Genomic DNA, 8,537 nt, shown 5'->3' with positions numbered 1-8,537 from the left:
TTTGTTTTTTGAGTGTTTGAATCTGTTTTTCTCTATATTTTTTGCCATGCAATCACATCATCTTCATCACTCTTCATCATCATCTTTGTTTGACGTAGACAACCTTTGAACTTCTCAAGTTGTTTTTAGTGTTGCGGCAGATGCTATGGTCACAGTACCAGTGGCAGATCTTCGTCTCCAGAAATTCTTGGATTTCTTGCAATATGAGATTTAATGCCATAACTCTTATTTGTATTTTACTTCTTATTGGTGCTGTTGGGAAATCTGCACAGATAGGATCGCATACTTGGTCACCCGATGCTATGGCGGTTTGGCCCATTGCTCGAAAGAAGTTTTTACGGGATCCTTATCCACCAAAATTTTTACTTCTGGTTCCGGCGAACGAATAATCATTGAGTCCTCCTCTTTCCGGACAACACATACATCCGCTTTAGCTACTCATATTGATTGAACTCTCCTAGCAAGCCTAGCTACACATATTAGTTTAGCTCTGAACTCTCCCCTCAACTCTAGCTCAGGTGGACCGTGTCCAGAAAGGAATTTCTCTAGCAACGCGTCAACGATATGGAACTCTACCATTTGAAAACAAAGAAGAACTTTGTCGAGTTTCTTTCTTCCCAAAAAGGGGGAGTAGATGATGCTGCAGCAGATGCAGAGGAAGCAAGAGAACATGCAAAATGACCAAATCAAGAGATCTTTAGAGGAGACAGGGGGAGTTTGTTGGCAGTTGGTTTTTGATGAACCTTCTGTTTGTTTTTGGTGACTTGATGTTGTTTTCTGAACTCTCTAATCGGTTTTGCCTTGTATTCCTTGCATGTTTTGACGACTGTTGTGTTAGTAATTGCTTGTGCAGGGGGAGATCGAAGAAAGGGGGAGATCTTGGTTGTGTTTTGTGAAGAAAGGCAAAAAGGGGGAGTTTGTTGGAGTTTTAACTCCATACTAACTTACCTAATTTTTGGGGATTTATTTTGTTAGTGTGCGTTAACGTATGTGTTATGCTCACATGTACTCCAACATTATCGTTTTTGTTTTGCGCTTTCTTCACCGTTGTTTTGCAGAGAGTATGTATGCAGGGGGAGTTTACAGCAAGGGGGAGTGTATGTGTTTTGTGTTTACAGCAAGGGGGAGTGTATGTGTTTTGTGAAGAAAGGCAAAAATGGGGAGTTTGTTGGAGTTATTTTTCTAACTCCAAATTAAACTCACAAATGCTTTGTTATTGTTTTGCTCTTTCTTCACGTCTTTGGTTGATAGGGAACTGACCAAGTCAAGACTAGGAAACCTTCGGCTCCTACAAAGAAGGAAGTGGAAAGGAGAGAGAGAGAGAAACTCTTGTTGAGAGAAGAAAGGAGCTTGTTGGGCAGCTCCTAAAAACAAGGAAGGAGTGGCTTGAGTAGACTAATTCTTTCAACCAACTCAACGGTCACTCTGTCTACTACCCAACCCACGAATTCTTACCTTGGAGATCAAGTTCAGAAGATCTATAAATATCAAGGAGAAATTCAGAACATAACACGATTCGAGCAAAAAGATTTCAAGCTTTAAGAGTGATCTGTGTACGAGTGTTGTGTCTTGTGTTAGGTTAACATTAGAGATAGCATTCATTTGTTTGGTCAGATTTCGGAGCCTAGCTCTTGAATCTAGTTTTTGTTTTCTTGTAAGAGTGTCGGGTGTTCAAATCTTAGTCATTGTAAAGGTTTGAACGTGAGTGTTCACTCTTCATTTAGTCATTTTGCCATAAGGCGTCTTCAAGTTATAATTAATAACTTGAAGAATTTTCCATCTTTTTTGTGTCTTCCATTTTTATTTCCGCTGCAATTTTTCTCTGTGTGCACTGGTGTGGTTGCCCTAACACAGTGCTTAACATCAAAGTATGAAGGAAGCAACACTTTCACGGTGGTCTTAACGTGCTCACTGTTGGAGTCGAAGAATCCTGGAGGCACGTCGAGGTTCACCACCTCCCCGACCATGTCAAGTTATTTTTCTTCTGTAAGGCTCCCTTGACTAGTGAAGGGTTCTTGCATTGGGGAGGGGGGAGATACTGCGCAACGATGGATGTGGAGACGGAGATCATTACACTGAGTGAAGCCCCTTATGAGTACAATGAATGCGACTATTATTATCTGTCGACTGGGAGGTGTCTGTCGCTCCTGGTTGCGTGTGGGGATCTGTCGTGGGAGGTTTGGGAGATGAAGGAAGAGATGGGCGAGTGGAGGAAGGCGCTGCCCAACGTCGACTTGGGAGCTCAGAAATGCAGGATTCAACCGTTAGCTCCTGAAGATGGTGCAGTTCTTGAGCCACTTGGTTGGGTTAAATATCCACATGTTTTGGCGTTTAATTTTGACGAATATTATTATTTTGGGAGGGAATGGCGGCATTGCATTTTGTACAATCTTGATACGCATCAACTCGACTCCATAGAGCTACTGCAATCCTATAGTCGTGGCTATGAAGCTTTTCCGCATAAGAATAGTCTGATGTGGTTAAGTTAAAAGAGTATTAGAATCGGTATTGTTTATCATCACTTTGCATGGACAGATTATGACCTCACAATTGCTATTCCATTGCAAATCAGCGTGTATTCTGTTTCAGAATATTTTGAATGGAATTATGTAATACAAAGAAGATTGTTTGAGGTCTCCAACAAGGGTAGTCGTGAGCCAGAGCACACATATGAAATACTGGTGTATATGACATTTCGTGGAACAATGTGATAAAATATGAGATGTTCTATGATCTTGTGTGTGAGTTTGGTTTTAGTGCAAGGTATGGCGATTTAAGTTAATTGTAGAAGTTTTTGAGTCTGTCAAAACTTCATACTACTAATTTGGTGCTCGTTTGGTTCAAGTAGAGGAATGGAAAGGAAATGGAATCAGATAAATGAGTGGAATGGTAATAATAACTATTAATTTTATTGAGTGTTTGGTTTAACTATGGAAATGAATCATTAGTAAGAGATTTTCTTTCTTTTGTTTCTCTTCCATTTTGAAGGGTAACAAATTAGGTGACTGAATTACCCTCAAGTTAGGGTAATGGTTACTTTATTATCCACACCAAACAACAAACAATTGATTTAATTAATTGAATTCGTTTCCAACCTCCAAAAACACGCAACCAAACATGAGCTTAATGTTTCTAGTAGATATTGGATATTGTTAAGTATAACAGTTACTATAGCGTGAATAGAATTTTTTTTAATTAAAATTGATAAAATTATATTTGCCGATTACCATGTATGAAAAAATATTAAATGTGCTAACAATTTTGTGCATTGAAAATGAGATACTAAAAACATGTTATTAATGATTTTGCTTTTCAAAAGCTAAAAGTTCTAAATTATTTAATTATTGTTATTTAATTTATTGTATTTAATAATTACTCCATTCGTCCCTTTAGTAGTGTCCTATTACTTTTGGGCAATGAGATTAAGGAGTGTGTAAAAAGTAAATAAAGTGAATTAGAACGGAGGGATTAATATTGAAGTTATGTAGTCACGCGGGCATGAAAGACAATCACGGGCTATCTCTATTTGATGACAAAAATCTCATTTTCTTAAAGGCCCTTTTTTTTTTTTTCGTTTTCGCCTTGTAGCTACGGCAATCATGAAGTGACATACTATAATAAATCAAATAAGACTGTTTGGGGTCTGCAGCAATTGGTTCCTCTTCAGCATCACAACTCGAGCTCCAACACTAATGTGATGAAAGCCTGCTTCAAGCATATTATATAGTAACCAAACTCAAATTTGAAATAAGAGATGATAAAGCTACTATATCAAAATAATATTATACAATAGTACTAGCAATAATTTTGAACTTGGTTTGACTAATATACTCGTTCCCTTATGATTTAGTTTGACTATTTTTCTAGATAGAGTATATTGAATTATGAGATTGGAAGTTTTATTACTTTCACGTACTCAGAAATGTTGGATAGAATGATAGAAATCAATCCAATAATATTGTATGACTTCGTTCTTCATCATCCGAGCTCCGATTCAATCATTGTTTGCATTCACACGAATTTCTATCGAACTTTACTTCAACTCCATTGATACGATCCGTATCAATGGTGGAGCAATTCGAGTAGCTCAAACTCCAGAAATCAAGAGAGAAGAGAGAGATTTGATAACTATCAACCAAAATATTCATTCCATCCTCAATAAGCTTAGAGATTACATTATTTATATCTAATAATAAAAACCTAATGGGCTAATGGGCTGAAGCATAATAGGGTCGAGCCAGAGATGGGCTGGGCGTAACATTCCCTACTCCTTCACAATCACCTTGTCCTCAAGGTGAAGCTGCTTTCGCCTCAACAGCATAGCCAAAACTTAAAAAAAATAGCAACCTGAGACTATGAAGATGTAGGCTGGCCTCCTTGCTTAGAACCCTTAGACCCCAATAGTTGGGTTGCCAAGTCAGCAAAAAAAAAATGCTATCAAGTGACCATAACACAAATGTCCCTAATGCATCAATGGAGCGATTATTTATCCAGTCAACTGATGTCTTGTAAACAGAGTCAGAAATATAAGAAACAGGAACATCAGCAATTTTAGTCACGGCAGACTCCCTGAACAATTTGAGCCACGGAAACTGTGACACAATCACTGCCGAGAATGCTCGCCCAAAATAGTCCGCAAACCTCATCAATTGAATGCCTTGCTGGTCTTCATACGATTCTGAAATGCTGGAGAGAAAAGCGGCGAGATCATCAGCACTGTTGTTGGCGGCGGCCTCCGCTACCGTGATCTTAAGCTTCTTAATCTTCTTCGGCTTATCCTTACTGCCCTTGGCAGAGTTCTTGATACGATCCCTGCTTGATACAAGCTCCGGCTGAAAATCAGTTAAAAGCTTGATAAAGCTATGCCCACCATATGCTCGACAAAAGTCCCCACTAAAAACCTGTGCACTTGGGCTGTGGGCAGCCACAATCAAAGCTTTTGGGCCACTCGTAATGGGCCCAAATATCACGATTGGGTTGGGCTCTTCATTTTTAGACCCAAGCCAAATGTGAATCTCAAACGGCTGATTAAACAAGTCAAGATAAACCCTAGCTTGTCGTAGAGAAATTGAGATTATCGGCGGGGTTTCACCCACAATAACCTCATTGCCGACTGCTGGAATAGGACTGCCCGGTGAATCAAAGTCAGTGTATCCATAATCCAGAAGGAGTAACATTTTGTTGCGGCAATTGAGGGTCGGAGATGGTGGTGATTGACTGAGTGGGGAGGGGATTGACGGAGGACTCACCGGAGGAGTTATTGGTGGTGGTTGTGGTATTGCATGTGAAGGCGGAAAGCCTGGGGGTGCCTCGGTTGGTGGAGGTTGTATTGACGTTGGTGTTGGTATTGGCGGCATCGGCAACAACGATTGGGAAACTATCAGTGGTAGCGGTGATGGTGATTTGAGTTCTGTAAAAACTGTTGAAAGGAAAGAATCGATCAAGAGAAAATCACATCAATTTGGATCCCTTAATTTATGTTTCCTTTTCTTAACTTTCCATGTACTAGTTTCTTCTCCCCTATAAAGGGTGATTGTATTCTACAGATCAAAAAAGCAATACAAGAAACAATCTTCAATCTATCACTCTCTCTTACTATTATGACGATATCATATTTTAACATGGTATCAAAGCAGGCTGCATCCTTGAAACTCAGAAAATTATCATCATAGTTTCAAAAACCCTTTCTCAAACCTTTTTTTTTCGATCAAACCTGTTCTTGTCCCACGTTGTTTCCCCTGAAAACAAGCCACAAAACAAAACATGTCAGAAGAAACCCAAATTATCAATCCAAAACCAACAGCAGCCTCACAAGAATTATCCCTACAGATTGCAAATTTAGTACAAAACTCAAACACTGTCTCGCTGGGACTCAAGCTAGACGGCAATAACTACGCCCTATGGGCTCGCCTCATGAAGGTGGCCATAGGAAGTAGAGGGAAATCCGGCCACATCACCGGCAGACCACCACCTACAAAAACAACGGATCCCGACTACTACAAATGGGAGGAAGCAGATCTCTCCGTTTTTTCATGGCTCATACAGAACATGGAAACGAAGCTAGTGGTAAACTTCGCTCAACACCAAACGGCAAAAGCTGTCTGGGATAGCCTCGCCATCACCTATGGAAGCGGAGTTGACCCTTTTCAGATCTACGACCTTGAAGTTAAGGCCAACAAAGTAAGCCAAGGATCACTCACTCTAGAGGACTATTGGAACGAACTGCAGGCGATTTGGCTCACCATCGATCGAAGGGAGCCGAACCCTCTCGGGTGTTGTGAAGAAGGAATCAATAAATACCGGAAATTAATCGAGAACCGGAGACTCTATCAATTCCTCTCTGGGTTGGATCTGAAATACGATAACATCCGGCGAGACATCCTCAAGGAGACGCCCATTCCCTCAGCCGAATCGGCTTTCTCAAAAGTAAGACGAGAGGCCGCCCGACTACAGATCTTGCAGCCGGCAACCAACTCTACCGAAACCAATGGCTCATCATCGGGAGAAATAGGGACTGGACTCGCCTCCTCCCGCCACCACTCTGGAACGCAAGGAAGACCACCTCTGCCACACGCTGCCAGTACCGCCGGCGGCAGAGGCCCCGGCATGCCATCATCGAAAACAAGAAAGGAGGACAAATCCAAGCTCGTTTGCACTCACTGTGGAATGACGAAGCACACCAGAGAGGGGTGTTTTCGACTCATCGGCTACCCCGAATGGTGGGAAGACAATCACAAGCCTCAAATGGCAAAAGGGAAGGCGGCGGCCGGCGTTGATGGCCGAGAAACCGCCGGGTCGGCGGTAGCAGTGGGTGGAGGCGGAAAATCCGAGAGAGGCAGGGGAGAGAAGGAGGCGGCTCCTTTGAGAGAAATGGAGGAGATTTCAGGTATAGGGTTTGATGAATATCCATCAAACCCTTCCACTTTTCCTTATTATCAATTTCAGTCCCCTGAGTTCCGAAAATTACAAAAGAAACCCCATTTGTTGCACTCTAGTCCCTTAAGTTTAGAGAAACCCCAGAATGAACCCCATGTTATTCAAAACAGCCCCACAGTTATGCACAATTTTATTTCTGACCCTAAGCTTTGTGAAAATTCGAAAAGAACCCCTACTGCATGTCAAGTATCAAATAAACAAATCAATAGGGAAAAAAATTGGATTTTTGATTGTGGGGCTACCGACACTATGACTTTTGACAAATCTGATATACTTGAGTCATCAAAATCCTTTAGAACTCATGTGCAAACTGCTAATGGTGACATAACTCAAGTAGAAGGGGCCGGAACTATAGAAATCTCCCCAACCTTGCGATTATCCAATTGTCTATATGTTCCGTCCCTATCTCATAAGTTGTTGTCAATTAGTCATGTTACTAAAGAACTCAATTGTACCATGCTAATGCATCCTCACTTCTGTTTTCTTCAGGATATCAGGACGAGGGAGATTATTGGGCGTGGCACTGAGAAAAATGGACTGTACTATGTGGATGAGATTGCTCAAAAAGGCAATGTGATGCTGGCTCACGGAACTGCAAACCGGGAAGCTTGGCTTTGGCATCGCCGGTTAGGACATCCTTCCACAGGATACCTTAAACTTTTATTTCCCAAGTTAATCCAAAGTGATACTCTTTCTTGTGAGACTTGTGTCTTAGCTAAAAGTCATAGACAATCTTTCAAATCGAATGATACACAAGTGAACTCTATTTTTTCTTTAGTACATTCTGACGTTTGGGGTCCTTCACCCGTGGTAGGGGGACAAGGTTTTAAATATTTTCTGTTATTTATTGATGATTGTACTAGGATGACATGGGTATATTTTTTAAAACACAAATCTGAAGTTTTTGAAAAATTTACTCATTTTCATACTATGGCTCAAACTCAGTTTCAGAAAAACATTCAAACCCTTAGAACTGATAATGGGGGGGGAGTTTGTTAATAATTCCATGAAAACGTTTTGTCAACAAAAAGGGATTATTCATCAAACTACTTGCCCCCACACTCCTGAACAAAACGGGGTAGCCGAAAGAAAAAACCGAATTTTACTTGAAATGACGCGTGCTATGATGATTGAGTCTCGTGTCCCCTCCTCGTTTTGGCCCGAGGCCGTGGCAACCTCGGTTTACCTTGTCAACCGTCTCCCTACTAGGACTCTTAAACTTAAAACCCCACTACAGAAATTGTCTACCCTTGCCTCCATACCTCTTGCCCTTACTCTTCAACCACGGGTCTTTGGGTGCTCTGTTTTCGTTCATATTCCTAAACATGAACGCACCAAACTCTCTCCTTGTGCAGTCAAGTGTGTATTTGTGGGATATGGGGTTAATCAAAAAGGATATAGGTGTTACAATTCCCAAACCCGTCAAATCATCACCACCATGAACTGTGATTTCCTTGAAACTGAGTATTTTTACAATAACCACCTTACCAGTCAGGGGGAGAGTGAGAATGAGATCGACTTGTTAAGTTGGTTACCAATGCCAAGCAGCCCGGAAGCAGATCCAACAGAAAAAGTTAACCTTGCCACAGAGCAAACTCCAT

The sequence above is a fragment of the Salvia miltiorrhiza genome, chromosome 7 (assembly GCF_028751815.1).
Source record: "Salvia miltiorrhiza cultivar Shanhuang (shh) chromosome 7, IMPLAD_Smil_shh, whole genome shotgun sequence".
Lineage (NCBI taxonomy): Eukaryota > Viridiplantae > Streptophyta > Magnoliopsida > Lamiales > Lamiaceae > Salvia > Salvia miltiorrhiza.
Note: the sequence above shows the minus strand (reverse complement) of the source record.